The 25,665-nt window shown below is 43.8% G+C and overlaps 1 protein-coding gene and 1 pseudogene across 3 annotated transcripts in view; one reads left to right on the top strand and one right to left on the bottom strand.

Moving 5' to 3' along the window:
* Nucleotides 1–25,665, bottom strand: part of TIAM2 (TIAM Rac1 associated GEF 2) — a 223,259-nt gene that overhangs the window by 160,312 nt on the left and 37,282 nt on the right. The gene's annotated exons all lie outside the window — the stretch shown is intronic.
* Nucleotides 22,332–23,120, top strand: LOC125166016 (glyceraldehyde-3-phosphate dehydrogenase-like; annotated as a pseudogene).

Genomic DNA, 25,665 nt, shown 5'->3' with positions numbered 1-25,665 from the left:
TAAACTTAAAAAAAAAAAAAAAGGAAAAAGGATTTAGGGAGGCAGTATTTTCAAAATATTGTGACACATTTATTTGATTTAAAGTCAGAAAGTGATCAGTACCTTTATCCCCCTGCAAACACACAGACTGAAAACACTTTCACTCTAGTATCTTTATTCCAACCTTTAACGTTGTTCCTCTATTATTATAGACGCACCTTGCTTTAATCATCCCAAAAAGCAATTTTTTTCAAACTAATGCTTGTAAAAATGAGTACTTGTTCCCCAGTCTTTCCTCACCAGGGCATCTTACGTTCCATTTCTTCTTTTGAATCCCAATTAAATTTAATCCAATTTAGGTTTGTGTGTGATAAGCCTACTCTTTCTCTGTGAATCGAAGCTGTCCGGCACTCAGTCTCGAGTGGCAATTTTTTTCTTTTAATTTTTTTTTCAACGTTTATTTTTTTTGGGACAAAGAGAGACAGAGCATGAACGGGGGAGGGGCAGAGAGAGAGGGAGACACAGAATCCGAAGCAGGCTCCAGGCTCCGAGCCATCAGCCCAGAGCCCGACGCGGGGCTCGAACCCACGGACCGCGAGACCGTGACCTGGCTGAAGTCGGACGCTTAACCGACTGCGCCACCCAGGCGCCCCTCGAGTGACAACTTTAATGGAGTTTAGATATCTGTGTGGAACTTGGAAGTATTATTCCACTAACTTCTGTCCTCACTTACTGCTAAGGAGAAGCCTACTGTCCAGAACTGTCCAGTCTTTGTAGTTAAATATGGTTTTTCTACCGGATTCTCTTAGGAGATTTCTTTTCAATTCTGGAGTTCTACAGTTTCACAGAACTTTCTGTAGATTTGCTCATGTATTTCCTGCCCATGTTGCAATGTGATTCTCCCAAAATTAGAATGTGCCCTTCATCCATTCTGAAAACATTATCTGCTATTATTATCGTTTTGAGTATCTGCTCTTTCCCGTTTTATCCTCGTCTTCTAGACTCTTATTAGACATTTTGGACCATCTCATTCTAGCTGAAAGTCTTTCAATCGCTGGAAGGTTTCCAATCTCTTTGCCGCTCTATGCTACATTTTGAGGAATTATTTTAGATCTCTCTTCACACTCACTAGATGTCTCTTCAGCTTTGACTAGTCTATTGATGGTCTACTGAGTTTGTAATGGGGGTAAGTGCAGTGTACTTCTACAAGTTCTATTTGGTTCCTTTTCAAATATTTCTGTTCTCGCTTCATAGTGTACTATTATTTTTATTCTTAACGATCAGTTCTAACATATTATAATTCCTACCATTTTAGTATCTTCAATTCTTAGAGTACAGACATTCCTCATTATTGTGTTTTCTGTCTCTTCAGAGTGGGTTCTTTCTTCATGTTTGCAATTTATGACCATGAACTCATCTTCAGAATACTTTTCTCTGCATCTCATGCTATTTCTGCTGTTTGTACCCGAGATTTCACCTAAGGCCAGCCTTTAATTTATTACCTTCCTACTATCCACAGCTGATGAAAAGAGAGAAACTGGTGGAGGTGAATACTATCTACATTCATTACTCAGCTTCTAATTCTTTTTTGTCCCTTGAATGTTAAGTCTTGGTTGAGTAAGTCAAAAGGAATAAGCAAAAAAAACAAAAAAAAACAAAAAAAAACAAAACAAAAAAAACCCAGAATATCATTGGGAAAGGCCAACTGTAATTCACCCACGAGGCCTCCTTGGGCCCCATCATCTTAGTGAATTCCCCACTCACCAGAGTATGACTGTAGCTTAGAAGATGAGAACATCAAATGTGACCAGTATACAGAAAGTGGAAGTGCCTCCCACCGAAAGAAGCACACAATCGAGCTCAGAGACCACAGGCTTTTAACAAATGATGAAAAATGTGGCTTTACAACCCACCAGGGTATCTGCTGCAGCGGGACTGGCATAGCAGATAAACACGGGGGTGATAAATCACCATCAGTAGGGTATTTGCCAAACTTGGACACAAAAGAAGGGGGGTTAGCTGGATAAAAAGAAATTTTAATGCTATCAGGCTAAAGACCTGGTATATCCAACCTCCCCAACCCTTCCTGGCCAATGAAACATAAATGTTTAAAGTTCACTGCATGGATTACTAGTGCTAGGTTACATACTCAGATCTTACGGACCTTTCTGTCTCTACCAAGTGATTTTGCACGTCTCTGCTCAGATCCACCATAAGCTGTTTTACAGTTTAACTTTAAAAAAAAAAAAAATTTGTTTAATGTCAGCACAGAGCCTGATGTGGGGCTTGAACCCACACACTGTGAGATCATGACCTGTGTCGAAGTTGGATGCTCAACCGACTGAGCCACCCAGGCGCCCCTACAGTTTCACCGTCAAAGAGAAATGAATTCTCCTTGTTTCTAAGTCACTGAGAAAGATGACTGTCAATTTTTTGCGTAAATATTGCCAACCTTGTTAGCATTCCACTAATGATAAAATATGTAGTGTTTTTGTAGTAACTGTTTTGAAATAGTTTCAAGTCTACAAACAAGTTCTTATAATTTCAAGAACTCTCTCATGCCTCTCATCCAGATATCCAGATTCTCCAATTATCACCAATTTACGATAGTTGCGTCTTTCTCGCTCTCCTTCTCTCCCTCCCTTCCCCCACTTTTTGCTCTCTCATTATATACAGGCTTTAGAGTAATATCTTGATGACTCTATGATATTCTTGTCATCTGAACTTCCTAAGCGTAAATATTATTTCCTTAATGTTTCAGTACTTCGGATGCCCGACGTCATGGTAACAACCATTTTTCTTCTATTATTCCGTTAAAGGTATAGAAGGTCGAGACGGATCTGCAATCGGGGGATATATTCTGGCATTTGCATTTAGAAATACATGTCTATAACTCGTTTATGTACACACTCAACATACATTAATGATTCAACAAATATTAATAACACCATTCTGCTAGATAGAAATTTATAGCAGTCAATAAAACAAAAACGATCCCAGCACTTAGGGAACTTACACAGTATTTCCTAAGATTTACTTCTATCATCGAATTCATGGCTAATCAGATCATGGAGAGGAGCGATTTTCCTCTGTTGCCTTTCACACTGTCAATTCCGTCATCCTTAAAAACTTCAGTGTTTATTAAGTATAATCAGGAGAGCATTAAAATATTTAAAAGTTCCAGGGCAGCTGGGTGGCTCAGTCAGTTAAGAGTCCGCCTTTGGCTCAGGTCATGATCTCGCAGCTCGTGGGTTCAAGCCCCATGTCGGACTCTGTGCTGACAGCTCAGACCCTGGAGCCTGCTTCAGATTCTGTGTCTTCCTCTTTCTCTGCCCCTCCCTCTGCTTGCACACACTCTCTCTCTCTCTCTCTCTCAAAAATAAATAAACATTAATTTTCTTAAATATTTAAAAGTTCTGGGGCACCTGGGTGACTCAGTTGGTTAAGCATCCAACTTCAGCTTAGGTCATGGTATCGTGGTTCATGGGATCAAGCCTCGCTTCGGGCTCTGTGCCGACAGTTCAGAGTCTGGAGCCTGCTTTGGATTCTGTGTGTGTGTGTCGCTCTCTCTCTGCCCTCCCCTGCTCCCACTCTGCCTCTCTCTCTCTTTCTCTCTTTCAAAAGTAAATAAACATTAAAAAAAATTTTAATATTTACAAGTTCTGCCTATAACCAATCAATAGATCAAGTAACATACATCATTTCAAATGGCATATTAATGTAAAATACTATCTTGCCAGCTGAAACATCAGTCGATCACTGGTATTATTTTCATGGTACAAGTAAAATAATACAAGCAAATCACAATAGACAGAGAGATTTAAATCATATGCCTCATTTTTGGGGGGCATCTTAATTTAGTCTGTATAGGAGCACTGAATAATGACACATTGTCCTCCCTTGCCCCTTCTCCCCTATTCCCCCCTCTCCTCCCCCCGACACAAACCACAGGTAACAAGTTAAAAAGTAAATCTACATTCCATGGTGGCTAATGCTAAATGAGCTGGGAGAGTGACCTCTTTAAATAGAATAGCATGGGGGAAATTGCCAGCTCATTTTAAATCTGTTAAGGTCTAAAGAGGTAAGATTTCAGAAATCATTTGACAGGAAAGACTCATAGCTGAAAAGAGGGCATTTCAGGCCAAAAATATCTTGCCAGTAGACTTACAGGAAACACAATGGTTTTAGTAGAAAGAATGCATGTTCTCGGACCAGGCGGACCTGGGTCTAAATTTTGGCTTACTCATTATTAATAGTGCATTTTTGCCCTTGGGCGAGATTCTTTCCTTCTCTAAGGAAAACAAATGATTCTTTCCTTCTCTAAGGAAAACAAATGTGGAGGAGAAAACCTAACTTGAATTGGAAAACGGATTCGAAATGACGAACGAGCACATAGCGTGTGCTCCGTCACTGGCCACCGATGGAGAGTCTACGTGGGAACTATTTCTGGGGATGCAGCCTCTCTACGAAGCTCTCTCTTTCCACCATGTACCTGCAGCTTTAGGGGTGGGGGGGGAGAGGAGGGGAGTGTGCTCATCCGTCCAGACCTTGCCTTTGGCATCCGGAATCTCCAGGCTTCTTATTCTCGACCGGAGAGACCACGTGCTTCGGAGAAAGCTTAAGTGGTGGGTTGAGAACGTGTTATGGCTAGAACGACTCCATTTTTACCCAAATAAAACACTCTCAACAGTGTTACTTCTCTTATCATGACATATTTTTAAAACATTTTCCCCTATAGCCATGACATTCCTTCTCTACCCAACCAGATTTTTTGTTCACTTAAAGAGAAACATTTTAATGAAAGTCTCTTGCTTGCCCTGAAGTCAACTATCCCAATTTCCTTTCCAACCAACCATTTATACCAATTTTTTTTAATTAATGCTTTTTACAGACTGCTATTATTTCAAATTAGAACTGTTCTGATAAGTGAACCAATTATAAAACCGGAGGTTAGAACAGCTGCTAAAACGTACACTCAGAACAAGATTAGCTGCTGCTAATGCAACAGACGTTGCAAGAGTCCACAGCAAGGAGAGTGGGGCAAAGCTTCCAGCCACAGCCAAATCCAACAACCGTCACGGCACTAATGGCCCATCGCTAATGAGCAAGCTCGGCAAGTGGGGAGGCAAGGCTTCGGAAGACACAGAAACTACGCAGAACCGTACCATTCCATTACCCGATTTTTTTAAAGACGCCGACCGAGTCCAGGTGCGAGACGAACCAGCTACCGCAGCAGCGCTGTGTGAAGACCGCCCCATGCCAGGCCCCCTCCCACCCACCGCTGGGTCCTCCGGGCCAGAAGACAGCAGCCCTGTCCTGGCGGCAACCCGGGCCGAGAAGCTTTGGCGGTCAAGGGCGGCACAGGGCCTTGACCCGAGCTCCAGGTGTGTCTGGCTGCCAGGTCAGGATGGTGACGCATCCCCTAGCTTTGCGTTCAAACAGGGAGCCGAGGTCCCTCTCCAGAAGCAAGCCGAGGATTTTGAGGTGTTTCTGTTCAAGCGTGCCAGGTTGATGCATCTGTTGCGCCATTTACGGTGCTAGAAAAACATCCTGCGGCGTTTCGGCCAAACTCTCCCACGGTCTGTGCACCTTCCCTAAGACACCAGGGCCTGTGGACTCGCCCCTGCCAGCGCCAGCTCCCTCGCCCTCGTGCCCCCCACGCCAGAGGCCGGCTGCTGACTCCTTCACCCAGGATGGCCTGCTCTCACCTCGCCCCTTTACTCCCTCCCCGCCCTTCACAGACACGGCCACGCTGTTCCAGGCAGCCTCGTGTGTCTCCTCTGCCCTTTCCTTCTCCATGCACGGTCTGCTCCAAATCTCTCACTGCGAAGCACAGCAGTTAAGTCACGAGTCGGAAATCTGTAATTACCCTGGCTCAGTCACCCACTGCCGGGGCGAGCCGGTCACCTGCACGACCGCAGCACTGACCAAGCGGGCACGTCCTGGCACCAGGCACCGGTCCGTCACCCTGGGTCTTGCCGGAACAGCAGCGGGAAGACGCTGCTGGAAGACGGCCCACATGCGTCTCTACTCCGCCTGAGTGGGGACGGTGCCTTCTCTCATGCTCTCCAAACTCTGCTTCTGATCTCAGGAGGCCTGTGGACGGACAGACGGAAGAAGGGGACAACAAGGGCCAGACAGTGGGGCCCGGGGACTTCTCCATCTCCCCGGGCTCTGGAGCGGGGTGTGAAGCCCCGTGGGTGCTGGACAGCCTGGCTGCCGCTCCTGGATGAACCTGGGACAAGGAGCTGACGGGGACAAGCATTACCTGGGGAAGGTGGCCGGGACAAAGGGGCAGAGGTGAAGACGCCGGCACCAGGCCCAGGCCGGGTCTGAAACTTGGAGCCTGCCTCTGCTCCCTCTCCCCCTTCCCTGCCCACACAGGCACAGCCTCACCAGGCTGCCTGGTAAACACCTCCACAGACGCACCTGCAGCCGCCTGCCCTTCCCCCGGCCACCGCCCCCCTCGCCCTGCATCTCCTGCGAGAACGGGCCATGTGACCATCACCATCGAAGTGGCAGAGGCAGGCCTCTGGGGCAGTGGCTGCCAGCAGAAGGGAGCCCAGCCTGCAGGGGCATCGACGGGCCACTCAGGGAACAACAGGGAGCAGACGCCCTGCACTCAGATCCTCTGACAGCCTTCCAGCTCCACGCAGCGGGCAGAGCCAAGGCCACCTCTGTCCAGGCCGGCGCTGGCAGGACAGGAACAACAATTCTCTTAAAGCAAGCCAGCCAGCCAGCCAAACACACAGCGGTGCTGGAAACGGGGAAAGCAGCCAGCCCGCTTCCTCCAGAGGGGAGCACTACCCTCTGGGGAGTCCTCGGGAGGAGGCAAAGATGAGAGGCAGCAGTGGGCACCGCCTGGGACGGAGGGAACAGAGAACCCAATACAGAGGGGCTGAGCCCAACATGCTCCTCCCCAACCATCCCCCTCCCCTTTTCCTTCCCACAAGAAAATAGGGTGTGAGGGCTGGGAGCCACAGCAGAGGGTTGAACCCACTGATTAAAACCGAGAAAAGGGGCACTACGTCTGGAGGAAATCCCAGCGTGCGTGTGGGAGAGGAATCAAAGGCAGCTTGGAACCTCCGCATAGGAAAAGGCAGCCCCCCCTCCACCCAGGGGAAAGATGCACTTAGGGGCACCACCCTCCTCTCTCTGACAATTATGGAGGGAAGCAGGGTCTGCCTGCGACTTAGAGAGGCCGCTCTCTACACCTGCAGAGAAGATCAAAGCCAACCTTCTCGGCTTATCAATGGAGTTCACTCATGGAAACCCAGCAGCAAGGGAGGATCACAAGTTATCTGAAGAAAACACAGAACATGAAAGAAAGGGCTATAATGAACAAACAGAACTGGCCCCAGAAGAAACATAATTCACAGGACAGGAGAAAACGTGTTAATAATTCTAGTATCTTAAGACAGATCTGAAATAGTAGTGTGTCCATAAAGCAAGACCAGGCTGCTGTGAAAAAGAAGCAATCAGAAAGAGAGAGCTCTCAACAGGAGACAAAGAAATAAATCTTAAATGATCGCTTAAAAGAAACCTCAATGGACCTGAGAAGTAACATGAACCACGCTAAGCACCAAGGCTGTGAACTGGAAGAAAATACTGAGAAACATCACGGAACCGAAAGTTCAGAAGGGTAATATATCCAGAGGTCCAACGTCCATCCAACAGGAGTCTCAGAAGCAGCTATAATGGGAAGGAGGGAGTAAATAAGTAAGTAAGTGAGTAAGAGCATGAAGGGAGGAAGGGAGTCTCCCCCAGCTGACCAAACACACGAGCAGCAAGCCGAAAGGGCCAACCAGCCTGCAGGAGGTGAATGAGGGACACCCAGTTACGTGAACATCACACCAGAGAGGGCTCTGCGACATGCCCCTCAGAAACCAACGATGAGGTGAGCCTGTCCCCAGACTCCATTGGCAGGATTTGGAATGAGCAAGAGGAAGAGACCAAGGGGCTGTCAGAAGATCGTGGGTCAAGTGCCGGCTTGTAACTAGCTAGCTGACTGACCGGGAAGAGGTCGCTGGCCTTCAGACTCCCTGAACGTGGAGGGGGTGTTGTGCACCTCCTTCCTCTACCCCCCTCGTCGTTCCTGCCCCCTGCACGGCGACTCTCCCCGGAGAGTCATCTTAAATTCCCCCAGATGACTTGTGTATCCAGTGCTGAAAACCACTGGACAAGATGGACTCTAAAAGCCCTCTGGCTCTGTGGAAGGCAGCAGAGGGCGTGGGGAAGAGTGGTCAGCAGAACCCGGGTGTAAATCCACTTGTGGCCTCTTCCCATCCGCGTGATTCTGAATAAGTCTCTCATCTTGCTGGAATCCGGCCTTGCTCACGTGTATGATGGAGAGCATAATGCCCTCCCCCATAACGTGATACGGTGGAAACAAAATCTTGCAAGGAGGGGCACCTAGGTGGCTCAGATGCTACAGCACGTAACTCTTGATCTCAGGGTCGTTGAGTTCAAGCCCCATGTTGGGCGTGGAGCCTACTTTAAAAAACTCGTGCAAGGAAAAGAACGTGGATACAGCAAGTGACACCTAGCAGGTGATCACAAAATGGAGTTATAACAACTCTGTAATTCAGGTAACTAAGGGACAAGTGAGCTACAAAGGTGAGTGACATCCTTAAGTTCCCTGCTGTGAAACAGGTTAACCAATGGGATCCTGCCTGCATGTGCAAACCTGCTAAGGAGGCAGCAGGGAGGGGATGAGTTGGGGGGTCACAAGTGCCAAGTGGGCCATGGAGGGATGGACCCCCGAAACAGGATGGTGCAGGAGCCCACAGGAAAAGTTGTCCTCCCCCAGATGAACAAACCCTGTCGATAAAAAATAGGGGGTGGGGGTGGGGGGGGAGTAGAATAAAGCTGTAACACTGGCTTCCAGCCAATCTGCCAACAGATTCCAATACAAAACTGTTTCAACTGAGACTATTTGTTAATTTATTCGAAAGCAAGTTGGTGACAGCACACCATTTGTTTTCCTCTCCTGCCACAAATAATGTCCAAACTGACCTAATTAGAATTATCGTGACCCCAGCAATATGAATACCTCAGATGAAGAAGGAACGTATGGAAAACTTCATTTTTTTTTAATTTTTTTTTAGAAAGACAGAAAGCACGTGACTAGCAAAGAACGGCGGAGGGAGAGAGAATTGTAAGCAGGCTCTATGCTCAGTGTGGAGCCTGACACAGGGCTGGATGCCACGACCCTGGGATCATGACCTGAGCAGAAATCAAGAGTCAAAGGCTCAACCGACTGAGCCACCCAGGCGCCCCTATTCTTTTTCCAAAAAGTCTTTCTTCCTCCACTGATCAGAAACTCAGAACAATACAAAATTCCTCCCTGTTTTACTCATGTTCAGTATCGTTTTTTTCCACCACACCCTCTTTTCTTTGGAGCACCGATCAAGCCAAAAATAATTTGGCTAAATCCCATCCAATGGAAATAGCTTCGACACTTAAAAGAACAGATTTTGAACTCCTTTTGATCTCATCTTTCCAGAGTCTAAAATAAGCAGAGGTGGCCTCAATTCACCATAAACAAGTTTTATAAAGGTTCCCCAAAAACCTCTGGGGAAAAAAAAAAACAAAGAAATGGAATGTTTGTCAATCATTTTCTGTTATTCAAGTGGCCCGAAACCATACAAAATCCCTCCTTGAGTGATAATAGCATTTAATTGGTTTAGAGACCTTGTCTTTCACCTTTAATTTAGGATCCAAATTCTAGTTTTGCCCACGACGAAGTGAAAATGAGTTTGGCAGATACAGCCCAGTGCCCAGTTGGCATCTGAACAATAGACAATCTGGACCCTGAAATCTACATCTTAAAAGTAGGGGATTTGGCCGAGTTGAAAAGTCTGAACAGCAGCTGCCCGGACCCTATTGGGCATTGCAAGTACCGTGCTCTGTCCTCATAATGAATTCTGCTACAAAAAAGCGTGTGGTCTAATTCTTTGGTTTTTGCTCCATTTTCATGATATGGAGTAAACAGATATTATTTTTATTTCTGAAAGCTCCATTTTTCATGCAAAAAAAAAAAAAGAATTTATGTGATTACTGGAGGCAAAACAAAGCAACAAGAAAACCAGAAATCTGCTATTGCTTACTTTACATGTGTCACGCCTCATTAAATGTCTTCCTGTCTGACATTCTCCAAGTGGCTCCCAATGAGTCCATCTGGTCACTAAGCGATGCAATCAGTGACAAAGGCTCCCTAACAGCTCCATCAAAGGCCTGAGTGACACTGAGGAATTCTCAAAGGTAATGAGATTATTCTAATCCCTGATTGATGAAGTATTTTTCTAAGTAAGGAAACAGATATGAAGACTAATGGTGGGGGAGGGGATGAGAAAGTAATTACCAGACAAAAAAGAGAAGACTGTGCATCATCTTTGACACAGGAATACCTCAAGGTCATAATTATCATGGAAATTTCATACAATTTCTCAGAAAATGCCTCTAAAATCTTATACTGCGACACTCTGGGCGAGAAATTCAAAATTAATTGGTTTTGGTCGTAAGTCACTTCGTAATACTAAATTACAGTACAGATTATTGCCAAATTGCAGTTTGGAAAAATGGTTAAATTAAACGTGGACTAGAGTGAATTTAAACTGCATAAACCATCTTCTATCCTCAGGGGCTTCCCGGCTGTTTGTTAGTCTTCTGAATGGAACACATTTTTCCAGATATTTTTGCTTCTGAGAATAAAACTCAGAGGAAGTGAGTAGTTTGCTATACACAGTTCCTGCTTTATTCTACCTCACCTTTTGGAATAGAGACAAGATACATTAAACTAACAAACCTTAAGCTTCAGGGGTCCTTCAGGGCCCTGGGAAGGGCCCCAAAATGTGTCCACAACATGCACTCTATTAGAAGTTATGGAAAAGAAGTTTTTGTTTTCTTTTTAAGAGAACCCCAAATTCAATGCGCTTGAGGTCCAATAAAATCTGGATTCCCCTGGCCCCACACTCCATTTCTCATATCCTTTACCTCATTATCCAACAGCTTCTGAAAATGTCAGGGGAGGCAAAGAAAGCAACAGAATTCTCAAGATGCCACCACGGCCATCAGGATTTTGTCTTCAAGACACGGCCCAGGCAAGACTTCAAGTAATTTCTTACTACTCAGGATGGGGGAAGAGCAGAAAAAAAGGGGGTGAGGGAGGCACCTGATTATTGCTGAAGAGGATAGAAACAATTCTGGCCATCAAAACTTTTTTGAAGGACTGACCAAAACAGTACTCTTAAGTTGAAAACTCAGTGTATGTTAATTTAATTCCCCAAGGTAAAAACCATGTACAGGGGGAAATAGCTCTCTTAAAAAACGGTATTTATTTTTAATTATGGTAAAATATATGTAAATACATTGCCATTTTAGCCATTATTAAGTGCCCAGTCCAGTGACATTAAGAACATCCACACCACTGTGCAGCCATCAACACCTTCCGTCCCCAGAACAATTTCATCTCACAAAACTGAAACTCCATGCCTGCTAAACACTAACTCTCCATTCCTCCTCCTCCCAGATCCTAGCAATTAGCATTCTACTTTCTGTCTCTATGAATTTGACTACTGTAACCACCTCATGTAAGCGGTGTAAGAGAGATCATACATTGTTCTGTGATGGGTTATTTCATTTAGCGTAGGGTCTTCAAGGTTCCTCCATGTTGCAGCAAGTGTCAGAATTTCTTTTTTTTTTTTAATTTTTTTTAATGTTTATTTATTTTTGAGACAGAGAGAGACAGAGCATGAATGGGGGAGGGGCAGAGAGAGAGGGAGACACAGAATCGGAAGCAGGCTCCAGGCTCTGAGCCAGCAGCCCAGAGCCTGACGCGGGGCTCGAACTCATGGACCGTGAGATCGTGACCTGAGCTGAAGTCAGACGCTCAACCGACTGAGCCACCCAGGCGCCCCTAGAATTTCCTTTTTAAGGCTGAGTAATATTCCACTGTCTGTATATACCACATTTGGTATTATACAAATGTCCATTCATCTGTCTGTAGACAGTTGGGTTGCTTCCACATTTTGGCCGCTGTGATTAATGCTGTTTTGAATATGCTACAAACACTTGTTTGAATCTCTGCTTTCAATTCTTTGGGGTAAATACCCAGAAGTGGAATTATTGGATTAGATGGTTATTCCATTCTTCATTTTTTTTTGAGAAACCGCCATATTGTTTTCCATAGCGACTGCTTCATTTTACATTCCAACCAACAGTGCAGAAGGGTTCCAATTTCTCCACATCTTTGCCAACAATTTATGGGTTTTTGTTTTGGGGTGACTAGCCATCCGGATAAGGGTGAAGCGGTACTTCACTGTGCTTTGATGTGATTAGTGATACTGAGCATTTTCTTACATGCTTATTGGCCATTTCTACATTTTCTAGTTTTTTGCCGAGGGGCACATCATTTCTTGCTCAGTGTCACGGATGCCCCGTAACTGCCAGTCCATTCCAGCTTGCTGAATCCACTTACAGTGGATACACTGCAAGTTAGGGGCAAACATCCAGGAGTGGGCAAGCAGGAACTGACCTTGCTTATAAACAGTAACTGGGTTTGATTTTATTCTTCAAGAAGAGGTCTTTGTTTCTCTAATTGCAACAAGAGCTAACAAGCACTGGGATTTCATTGGGTTCCATGCGTGGTACTCCATGTTTTTTACGTACATGGTCCCATTTAAGTCTCACCATAAGACTATGGACACAAATCAGTACACTGCTTAAGGATGAGAAAACCCGGGGTTTTATATAGCTAAAGTACTCTGCTGCAAAGCACAGAGAGAGGTTGCTGAGGAAATGGAATTCAAACCAGCCCTGTAGAATTTAGGGAGCGACCGTTCCCGGCCACTACATGCTGCTATCCTAGTGCATCCGATACATGAACACAAAGCCCAGGAACAGGACTGCTAAGCAAACAGCAACACTTTAGGGTAAAAAGTAGAACCCAAAGGCCTTTTAGGACCATCTGTTATGGACTGAATGTTAGTACCCCACCCTCTCCGTATGGTGAGATCTTAACCCCTAATGTGATGATGCTAGGAGTTGATGTTTGGGCAGGTGAAGAGTTTATAAAGGTGGAACCCTCGTGGATGGGATTGGCACTCTTATAAAAGAGGCCCCACAGAGCCCCGTTTCCCTCCTGCCAGGGGAGAGCACATCGAGAAGACTGCTATAATCCAGGACAGGCTCTCCCGGAACCTGCTGGTGCTTTGATCTTGGAATTCTCAGCCTTCAGAACTATGAGAAACGTTTGTGCCATGCTTAAACAAAGAATTTAACAAAATTATAAATTATACAGTGTAACGATTGTGACAAAAAAATGTACAGTACTTTTGTTATAACAGCCTGAACAGACTAAGACACAAATTGGGACTGAGAAGCGGGGAGGCTGCTGTCACAAACACCTAACCATATGGAAGTGGTTTTGGAAGTGGGTAACAGGTAGAGGCTGGAAGAGTTTAAAGGTGTATGCAAGAAATATCCCACACAACCATTAAGGATGATTCTGGTGAGGCCTCAGAAAAGAACTATATAGAAAGTGGTGTGGTCCAAATGTTTGTGTCTCCCCAAAAATTCATACCATGAAGCCCTAATCTGCCAAGTGATGGCAGTAAGTGGGACTTTTGCAAGGTGATTAGGTCACAAGAATGGAGCCCTCATGCATCATATTAGGGCCCTTATAGAAGATAGCACAGAGAGTTTGCTAAGCCCTCCCACCAAGCGAAGATACAAGAACTTAGCCACATGGAAAAGAGCCCTCCCCCGACTACTGCTGGCATCCTAATCTTGGTGTCCAGCCTCCAGAACTATGAGAAATACATTTCTGTGGCTTATCAGCTACTTAGTCTATGGCATTTTGTTACAACCAATCTGAAAGGAACACGACAGAAAGCTTCCGTTTTCTTAGAGAATGCTTAAGTAACCATGAAGAGAGTGCAGAGATATGGATGGTCAGAGTCATTCTGATGAGGTCTCAGATGGAAACAAGGTTATTGAAAACCAGGGGAAAGGCAACCCTTGCTATGGAGAGTCAAACAATTTGGGTGCCTTGCATTGGTGTTCCCATGTTTTCTGGAAGGTTTTCTTGGAAGTGATGAAATTGGAATATGCTGAATAACTTCTAAAAAAATGTTGAAGATACAGGTTGGATCATCCTGATTGCTTCTAGTAAAATTTGAGGAGGGGTTAAAAAAGGACTTAAATGTGGAATTTTGAAGCAAAAAAAGAACCAGAGCTTGAAGAACTGGAAAATTCTCAGCCTATCCATATTGCAAAGAATGAGAACACTGAGAGGGTGGCCAAGTGACCCACATTAAGGAGATTAACAGGATAGACCATTTCAATTTCTTCAAGAGAGAGATGACTTCACAGACAATTCTGAAATTATCAGAAACTCTAACAATTCAGAAATTATCAGGGCTTCCAGGCAGGTCCTCCCCTAGGGAACTCCGAGAGTGACAGCAGCCTGTGGCACTGGGCCACAGTCTATGCTGGGCCCAGATTCCCGACCTACAGAAGGTGTGGGAGAGTAACTGTTAAAGCTTTAAGCCTCCAAGTGCTGGGGTAATTTATTACCCAACAACATGTAACTAATATAGTTACCCTTTTAAAGATTATCTCAACACTGATGAAGATACAATGCTTACACTTCTTCCAGTTTCTAAGTTTCCATTTTAGACTAAAATATTCTTTAATACGTGGAACTGAATTTATGTTATGAATGTTGTAAAAAACTGAACTGAACGTAATAAAATTGGATTCAAATTTTAAAAAAACAAGAGGCAGAAAGAAGAGATTGGGATACACGCAGAGACACCAGGGCTGTGCCTGTATGGAAGATGACTGTGGGAAGAGGCAGCAAGGAGGTGACCGTCCTCAAGTCAAGCAGAGAGGCCTCACGTGAAACCAAACCTTCTGGCATCTTGATCTTGGATTTCCAGCCTCCAGAACTGAGAGCAAGTAAACTTATGTTGTTAAAGCCAGCAACAACAACAAAATAGGATTCTATTAAAGGGCAAATTTGAAGACACAAAAGGAGATAATATCAATGAGATCATTATCAATGAGATGATATTATTGAAAAAATATCTGATAATCTACCAAGATGGAAGCAACGTGTTCAGGCATCCCGGCAAAGATCCCCACAACAGATCCCGCCCAGATCTCCTGAAGATGGCAACCAAGGTAGGATCTGAGGCCCACGGCCCCACACCCAGTTCACAGGGGGAAGAGGAATGGAGGTCATGGGAGGTGGAGTTGAAACTGGCCATCCACTCCTGGAGCCAGTACCCTCATGGCAGAGAGGAGCGTGCTGATGTCCTGTCCTGAGGCAGGGCTCTGGCCATGCAGACGGCGAGAGGCTGGTGGCCTTTCTCCCCCTTCCTATGGAGGTCAGGGTGCTATTTGGTGCAGGAGCACCATGGCGGTCAGCCCAAACCCCTGCCCTCCCCGTACCCCGCCACACCTGGCCTGACTCTGTTTCCCCACTTTCGTCTTTTACCTCTAGCATCCCTTTCTAAATCTAGTTTCTCAGAAAGCTTCCTAACTCTCAAATAATGCAAAACCTCCCCACTCCCAGAGTTCCCCCAACGTCTCAACCAGCATCACTCATCGAGAGAGACAGCACTGAAAACTAGAACAAGCAAAACACAAACAAGGGAATTCTGCCCAACTGCCCAAAGTCACAGAGAGATGAGGAGGTCTGGAAGCAGGAGAAGCCAGAGCAGATGTGAGCTTGATACACAGGTAGAAATTCCACCGGAAGTGTGACCGCTCACTCTGGTACAGGACATCACACCCAATTTACAAAGCCCTTCATACACATGACCTCCCACATCTTCACAACAATCCTCAATTTGTGGTCCCACAACCACTAAGTAGTAGAGCTGGGATGTCAATTCATGCCTTTGGTCTGAAAAAATTTAGCAGAGCACTTCTGAAAGATCTCTAATTTATACCAGAATGTCTATATAATTCATCTCTTCCTATTGAATGAATGGCAGTGGAAAGTCCCGGTATCTTTCATCATATTCAGGAAACTACTTAATAACAAAAGAATTATAATTGAAGGAAGGTCAACTCCAAACTCTGACTAAGGCTACCGTAAGCACTAGTCCATCAGTCCAGGAGATGGATAAAAAAATCTCAGCAAACCATACCCTGCAGTATTCCGGAGCCCTCTCCAACAGGAAGTCACAATGTAGCCTAAATCCCTCTGCCTCAACATAAGTCCATCTCCTTCTAACCTCTGCTCTATAGACCATATAACTTTTCACCCACTATTCATAACACTTGCTCCTCCTTTTAAAAAGTCTAACTTAGGGGTGCCTGGGTGGCTTGGTCAGATGAGCGTCCGACTTCAGCTCAGGTCATGATCTCGCAGCTCGTGAGTTTGAGCCCCACGTCAGGCTCTGTGCTGACAGCTCAGAGCCTGGAGCTTGTTTCAGATTCTGTGTCTCCCTCTCTCTCTGTCCCAACCCACTCACATTCTGTCTCTGTCTCTCTCAAAAATAAATAAGCATTAAAAAAAAAAATTTTTTTTTTTTAAAGTCTAACTTTAATTTTTTTCGGGGCACCTGGGTGGCTCAGCCAGTTGAGCATCTGACTCGTGATTTCAGCTCAGGTCATGATCACAGGGTCGTGGGATCAAGCCCCTCATCGGGCTCTGCACTCAGCGTGGAGCCTGCTTGAGATTCTCTCTCTCTTCCTCTCTCTCTGCCCCTCCCTGCTCGAGCTCTCTCTCACTCTCTCTCTCAAAAAAAAAAAAAAAAAAAGGTTTTAGCTTTTTTTTTTTTTTCCATGTTTATATATTTTGAGAGAGAGACAGAGAGAGAGACAGCATGAGCAGAGGCAAGGCAGGGCAGAGCGAGAGGGAGAGAGAATCCCAAGCAGGCTCCACACAGTCAGCACAGAGACTAACATGGGCTTGATCTCACGAACTGTGAGATCATGACCTGAGCCCAAACCAAGAGCCGGACACTTAACCGACTAAGCCATCCAGGCATCCCCCATGTTTAGTTTTTTTTTTTTTTTTTTTTAATTTTTTTTTCAACGTTTATTTATTTTTGGGACAGAGAGAGACAGAGCATGAACAGGGGAGGGGCAGAGAGAGAGGGAGACACAGAATCGGAAACAGGCTCCAGGCTCTGAGCCATCAGCCCAGAGCCTGACGCGGGGCTCGAACTCACGGACCGCGAGATCGTGACCTGGCTGAAGTCGAACGCTTAACCGACTGCACCACCCAGGCGCCCCAGTTTTTTAATCACAAACATAGTGGTTTTTTCACACTCGCTTAAGTCAGCATCGTCTTACTCAACATCTTCAGTGCTTTGTTGAACAGAAAAAAGCAAAGGAAACACGCAGTGTTCGTTCAGCAATTTCTCTGCATTTTGCATCCCACCTCTGCTGCCCACAAAGGAAGACCAGTTAAGGGGAAGTGGAAACACGGCCTTCTCTCTAAGCCATCTCCTCGAATGCATGTGGCATCAAGAACAAAGTGTCAGTCTCTTTAACCCCCCACTTCCCATCGCAGGGAAAAGAGAGGGAGGGCGGGGCCGGCAAAACCCAGTCCACACAAAACCAGCTGGCAGATGGTGGGTCAGAGGGCACGAGGGAGCTGAAATGCCTCTCACAACAGGTGGGTAATCTGCAGGATGACGAGGGCAAGAAGGCTTAATCAACCTTGGAGCAGTTAGAGACTTCCCTTAAATTTACTAGGATCCTTACTACACGGGTATGTTTCCGCTGGGAAAATTCACCAAGTTCCCAGCATGACTTGTGCTCTTTATACTCTGTAAAGAGATTTTTTTTAATACTTAGCAAATCTCAAAGGAGAAAATTCTTCAAATCAAGCTCTACTTTCTCCCATGACAGGAGAAAAAGACAGCCTCTTTACTTCTTAACGGTGAAAATGGAGAAACAAAGAATTCCATATGGTCGGCTAGATAGTACAAAAACAGGATAGAGAACAAAGATCCAGCCAGCCATAGCTTCAGATAAGGATTCGGAACAGCAATGGATACAGAAAACAGTAAGGGCTCAGCCAGAAACTCTGAGGAACACAGTGAAAATTACTCACGCTGACCAACAGCATCAGGGGAAAAATCATTTAGCTGTGGGTAATAGGAGTGAGCTATTCAGGACAATAGAGATTTTAAAGTCTTAATCATTGGAGAGATAACTGCAGACCTATCAGACTAAGGGGGAAAAAATGGTAATTTCTAGTTTACTTAGGACCTAACGTATGCCAGGTATGGTGACAAGCAATTCATTCATTTAAGGCACACAACTAAATTTGAGGGGAGTATTTTACCGCCCCTATTTTATAGAAGAGAAAGTGGAGGCTCATTAAATTTATTAAAGGGCATACATGCATAAATAATTCATGGAGAAAAGATTTGAATCAGGTCTAACTCCTTCCAGTATGCTACCCTGGATTATCATGAAGCTTGGAAGAAAGTTCCAAACAACAGAAAAACCGTGAAGTAACAATTAGGTGAAGAGGAACTGAGAGAGTTCTAGAGAGAGAGGCTTGCCTAAGGAAGAAGACAAATCTCTCAGAATAAAGCCCTGAACTTAACAACTACTAATTTTAGATTTCTGACCTCTAAGAATTTTAGAGCTAATAGGGACATTGAGATCAACTCACTTCTCATGGAAAAAAAGAAGAGTAAATAACATATTTCAACATATCTCCCCCTCCCCCACCTCTCCTTTTCATTCAACATTGGCCAACAAATATTTGCTGAGTGCCTACTATGTGCTACGGCATCTTTAAAATTCTAATCAATCGTCTCCTTGAACTTTCCACCAAAAAGAACTAAATGATGCACACTGCATACACAGTTACTCTTTCTTCAACCTGCCCAGATTTACCAAAAGATGGATCAACTATTGTTAGTGAAGCATCGAATGGAAGTTCCAAATCCTAGGAAAAGTAAAATTTCTAAATTTAAAGATGTTTAATTCTAAAAACTCTAGAACTTTTCATACTGGGATGCCTGACTGGCTACAGCGTGCAATTCTTAATCTCAGGGTCAGGAGTTGGAGCCCCACATTGGGTGTACTATAATATATATATTATATACTAACTATATATTATATATAATATATATAATAGTCTTGCCTAAGAAGGAAAAAATATATATTATAAATATGTTATATTAACATATATTATATATTAGTATTATACATTATATATATCTTATATATGTGTGTGTATATATATGTATATATGTGTGTGTGTGTGTGTGTATGTGTATATATATATATATATATATATATATATATATATATGTATATATGTATATACGTATACCATCATAACCTTCCAGGAGGTTTTTACTTCAGTTAAGCAAGGACTGTGTGTATGACTCTGTCCCATAATCATGGTCCACTGATGGTCATTTGTATTCAAAAGATTCATAGTGTTTTAACATATGATTCTGATAAGAATAAGAATTTCCAGACTTTTCTAGAGGCCTCCTTTGGGACTAAACCAGGTTTAGTTTTCTTAATGGAGGAAAAAAGAGGCTAAATACAATTCCAAATCGCTTAGACCTTACAGTTCCAGTGATGATGGTCATCTCTTTCTCTCCCTCTGTCTCTCCTACACACACACACACACACACACACATATAACAGGGTATCTGCAAAACTCCAAAATTATTCTGAGTCTGATTTATTTAAACACAGGAAAATAAGGTTTAATGCCAAAAATAAAAAGTTAGAAAATTAAATTACCGTTTACATACCCATCCAGCAAATGAGAAATTAGTACCTACCATGATTAAACAAAATAATAGGCTCATTTCCTCCAAACCAGATCTCTACCTTTTTCTCTTCAGCTATGAAAGTTTCTTTGACCCCTTCAAGTTTCACTGAATTAAAATTTTATATTTCCCTAAATTTACTTAACGTAGAGGCACCCCGCTGGCTTAGCTGGTAGAACATCTAACTCTTGATCTCAGGGTCATGAGTTTGAGGCCCATGTTGGGTGTACAGATTACTTTAAAAAATAAGTAAATGGGGGCACCTGGGTGGCTCAGTCAGTTAAGTGCCCAATTCTTGATTTCGGCCCACATCATGATCTCACAGTTGTGAAATCAAGCCCTATGTCCGGCTCCATGCTGAGCACAGAACCTGCTTGAGATTCTCTCTCTCTCTCCCTCTCTCTCTCTGCTAGTCTCATCATGTGCATTCTCTCTCTTTCTCTCAAAATAACATTTTTAATAAATAAATAAATAAGACACAATTTTTTAAAAATACTATTTAAGATGGACTTTTATTTTGCTTATTTTCAGTAAGGATCCTCTAAACATTAAAAATATTTATAATTAGGGGCACCTGGGTGGCTCAGTCAGTTAAGCACCCAACTTTAGCTCAGTTCAAGATCTCAGGCTTCGTGAGTTTGAGCCCTACATCAGGTTCTGCCCTGACAGTGTGGAGCCTCCTTGGATCCTCTGTCTCCATCTCTCTATGCCCCTCCCCTGTTCGTGCCCTCTCTCTCTGTCTCTCTCTCTCTCTCAAAAATAAACATTAAAAATTAATAAAAATAAAATAAATAAAAATATTTACAATTAGATAATAAAAATGTTCTAAACTTTGTTCTAAACTTAAAATCTTCATATAAAAGAGTATCTATAAAAACATTCACAACTAACACTATATTTAAAATGGTGAAGACCGAATATTTCCTACCTAAGACCAGGAGCAAACGAACATTGTCTTGGAGGTACCAGCCAATGCAATAAGGCAGGAAAAATCGGTTAACTAACCTAGCCAGGATTCAAACATGGGACACACAGACTGTCATATGCTTTGAGCCAAAAGCTCCATGAAGAAGCAACTGGTAAAAGCTTCTTTCATTTTTTTTTATTCACTCAGTTGCAAGAATACAGCAAACATCCAAATGAGAATGTCCAACTGGAAGCTAACAACTCTGGACTCACAAAAGAGGTTCCAACTAGAGGTGTATTAACTGGGCAGAAATGGGCATGTATGAATGGTAGTTGAAGGCAGGGGCAAACACAGCATTATCTTAAGAGGATAAAGAGGACCCAGGATGGTTCCCTAAAGAGAACATCATCTCCTGACAGTGGGAAAAGAATCTAAAGGGCAACAGGAAACGAATGATGAGCAAAGAAAGAAGAAAGCCAAGAGAAAGGGGCTAGGCTAGAAGCCAATGGCAGCAGATACTTCAAGGAAAAGAGATAAGAGTGTTCAAGGAAACAGAGCTGCTCTAAGAAAGATGCACATGAGAACTATCTCTTGGGCAAAATTTCTTGTTCTGAGTGTAATTCATATCTGGCATATTTCTGTTTTAAATAAGAAACAAAGTCGGGTTGCCTGGGTGGCTCAGTCAGTTGAGCATCCAACTTCGGCTCAGGTCATGATCTCGTGGTTCGTGGCTTCAAGCCCTGCATCAGTCTCTGTGCTGACAGCTCAGATCCTGGAGCCTGCTTCGGATTATGTGTCTCTCTCTGCCCCTCCTCTGCTCGCACTTGGTCTCTCTCTCTCAAAAATAAATAAGCATTAAAAAAATATTAAATAAGAAGCTAAGTCTTTCTAAAACTTCTTTGTTATTTTTAAACATAAAACACTTGCTTTGTTTCTACTCTGGATTTCAGAACCAAAGGGCTATACCAATTATAAGATTAGGGAATATCATAAAATAGATATTTTTAAACCAAAGATATTATAGACCATAAATAATATTGCTCAAAAGCATAAGATTAAATTTAATCTTTTTCATTGCTGCCTGGGAGAAAGAAGCCAGCTGCCCTCCAGGAATCAAGGGTATAAAACTTAGCCATGGCTCCTAAAAGACCACAGAAGTGGCCCAGTGGTAACAACACAAAACTTGGTCTCTCAGGGCTACCTTCCAAAAGGGCTGAGGCAAGGATGCAGAGGTTCCAAGGCCATCATTATGGCAATAAATATGCAAGTACACAAAATGGGACCCAGCTGTATTAACCTATTTCCAACATCCAGAAAGAAAACCATAAGACCTGAGAACAAGGAAAATCAAAACCAGTTTGACCAGACATATTTAATGTACAACATAGCAGTCACATATGGAAGGCACCATCATGGCCAACAAAGATAGAAAATGCAAATGAGCTATGGTCCTGGAATCTCAAACTATAATAAGTTAACACATAGCTGTTGTCTATTTATAGACAGAAAATATTAGACCAAAATTATTTTAGTCTATATACAGCAAAAATGTTAAAAAAAAAAAAAAAAAACAAAAAAAAAACAAAAAAACAAGTCTCCTGGGTCTCTACTCCTCCCCATTTGACAGACAGCTGCATCTTCTGGGGCAGTGCCAGCCATGTCCCCAAGACATGATGGTGAAGGTCGGAGTAAATGGATTTGGCCATATTTGGCATCTGGTCACCAGGGCTGCTTTTAACACTGGCAAAGTAGATACTGTAACTGTCAGAGACCCCTTCACTGACCTCTGTTATAGGGTCTACATGTTCCAATACGATTCCATCCACAGAAAATTCAATTGTATAGTCAAGGCTGAGAATGGGGAAACCTGTCATCAATGGAAAGCCCATCTTCATCTCCCAGGAACAAGATCCCACCAACATCAAAAGGGGTGATGCCAGTGCTGGGTTGTGGAGACCATGTAGGTCTTTGCCACCAGGGAGAAGGCTAGGGCTCACTTGAAGAGTAGGGTCAAGAGGATCATCATCTCCGCCCCTTCTGCTAATGCCCAATGTTTGTGATGGGTGTGAACCATGAGAACTATGGTAATTCCCTCAACATTGTCGGTAATCCCTCCTGTACCACCAATCACTTGGCCCCTCTGGCCAAGGTCACCTATGACAACCTTGGCATCGTGGATGGACTCACAGCCACAGTCCATACCATCAACTGCCACCCAGAAGACCATGGACGGCCCCTCTGGGAAGCTGTGACATGATGGCCGAGGAGCTGCCCAGAACATCATCCCTGCTCCTACTGGCAGTGACAAGGCTATAGGCAAGGTCATCCCCAAGCCGAATGGGAAGCTCACTGGCATGGCCTTCCATGTCCCCACCCCCAAAAGGTCAGACATGGATCTGACCTACTGCCTAGACAAAGGTGCGAAATATGATGGCATTAAGAAGGTGGTGAAGCAGGCATAGGAGGGCCCCCTTAAGGACATCCTGGGCTACACTGAGGACCACGTTGTCTCCTGCAACTTTAACGGTGACACCCACTCTTCCACCTTCAATGCTGGGGCTGGCATTGCCCTCAATGACCACTTTATCAAGTTCATTTCCTGCTGTAACAGTGAATTTGGCTATAGCAACCACGTGGTGGACCTTATGGTCCACACTGCCTCTAAGAGCCCCCTGGACCACTAGCCGTAGCGATGGCAAGAGGGAGAGAGAGGCCCTCAGCTAATGAGGAGTCTTGTCCCCCTTCCCCCAACACACTGAGAATCTCCCAATCTTCACACAGTTCCCATCCCAAACCCCTTGAAGAAGGAGAGGGGCTTGGGGAGGCTACCTTGTCATGTACCATCAATAAAGTACACTGTACCAAAAAAAAAAAAAAAAAATGTCGCCTGCATCCTCAAGAGGCAGAGAGTACAAAAGAACAGGATGAAGAAAACAAACCCTAATTGGCCTCAGAGAATTTTCCCTGAATTATTTTGGAGATGCCTCAATTCTCTATTTAATTTTGTCTCTGTGTGGACAGGGATTTGATGATTAATACCACACAGGACACGGATTCCTAGCAGCATCTGTATTTTTCAAATGTAAACCCGCTGAGTGGTCCACTCCATGCGCCGCATGGTGAGTGGGTGGTAGGGAAAGGGTCACCACTCATCTCTCTAAGCTGTAACTGTTGTTCACAGAACGACAGGTTCACACAGGCTGAAGACATGTGCGTGTACAAGAAGCAAACACACAGAAACAGTAAAGAAACCATTCTGGCAAAATGGCTTAGCCTCTTCAACCTAAACAATTTCCTTTCTCGCACTGGGGCAAACTTTCCAACAAAGGTGCAAAATTAAGCATTTTCTTTTCTATATGCTATGAAGTATATTTGGTATTTTGAGAGACTCGTCTATCTCCTCTGGTATTTATGGGAACAGTGAGTTTTCTACCTCAATTAATTGCCCCTGGGTTCACTCTAGACACCTTCCAAATATGAATTTAAGCAACTTTTCATAGATCCCTCAAATTCAAGATACAACCTGATATTCAGTCCTAGGAGTTTTCTTTATTCTCGATTCTACCCGTAAGTGAGAAAAGTGAGTAAGATCATTGAAATGAGTAATGCTATGGAGGGTTTTTTTTTTAATTTTTTTAAGTTTATTTTTGAGAGAGACAGTGCAAGTGGGGGAGGGACAGAGAGAGAGAGAGGGAGAGAGAGACAATCCCAAGCAGGCTCTGTGCTATCAGCACAGCCCAATGCAGGGCTTGAACCCACGAAACCATGAGACGTCATCTGAGCCAAAACCAGGAGTCAGACGTTTAGCCGACTGAGCCACCCAGGAGCCCCAGTAATATTATGTTTTAATCATTAAGTCAATGACCCAGAAATCTGATACATTTAGTTCCTTTTATTTGAATACAGGATTGGCAGTCTGTTCAGTTTTACATGAAAGTCACAATACCCAGATGAACCGCCTTTTCTTATAATCTGAGAAAACTAAAAAAAGAGGAAAAAAAAAAACAAAAAAACCTGGAGGGTTGCCTGGCTGGCTCAGTCAGTGATCTCAGGATTATAAATTCAAGCTCCACATTGGCTGTAGAGATTACTTAAAATAATCTTTATGGAAAAAAAAAAAAAACTGGGGCAACCTGGGTGGCTCAGTCAGTTAAGTGTCTGACTTCAGCTCAGGTCATGATCTCACGGTTTGTGAGTTTGAGCCCCGCCATTGGGCTCTGTGCTGACAGCTGGGAGCCTGGAGCCTGCTTCGGACTCTGCGTCTCCCTCTCTCTTGTTCCTCCCCTGCTTGTGCTCTCTCTCAAAAATAAATAAAGATTTAAAAAAAAAATTTTAAAAAGCTGGGGACAAACTATAAAATAGGAAAAAATTATTTACGATATCAGCAACAGGGGCGCCTGGCTGGCTCAGTCGGTAAACCATGCAACCCTTGATCCTGGGGTCATGAGTTCAAGCCCCACATTGGGCACATAGCCTACTTAAAAAAATATCAGCAACAGTGACTCAATCACTTACAAAGGCTCGCTTGGATTTGACTAGACTAACTCTGATACCTAACACATACAGATGCATATATATATTTAGCCTTACAAAAACAAAATGACGGGACAATTAAGTCACACTTTTAATCAGCTAATTTAATTAGCAAGGAGAAGTATTTACGAAAGTGCACATTCACACTGGGATTTTCGGCACACTGGTCAAAGAGTTAAATGTGTTAGAAGGTATCCTGTGAATACCAAGTGGGTGGCATTTCATGAAAATTCTCATCCACACGTAACAAAAAACATAATAATGGTCAGGGAGGACAAAGACCCTCACGGGAGCTCATTTTATCAAATCCATGGACGCATTCTCAAATTTACAATTTTATGGCTATTAAGGCGTCATTACCGTGTGAGAAACTTTCTTACCTGTTACTCCTCAGGTGTTCTAGCAAGAGACAGTAAAGATCTTAATCTAAACACAGTCAGCTCCCTAAAATGAGAGGTTTAATCTCATTATCTG

The sequence above is a fragment of the Prionailurus viverrinus genome, chromosome B2 (genome assembly GCF_022837055.1).
Source record: "Prionailurus viverrinus isolate Anna chromosome B2, UM_Priviv_1.0, whole genome shotgun sequence".
NCBI lineage: Eukaryota > Metazoa > Chordata > Mammalia > Carnivora > Felidae > Prionailurus > Prionailurus viverrinus.
Note: the sequence above shows the minus strand (reverse complement) of the source record. Positions and strands in the feature narration are given on the sequence as shown.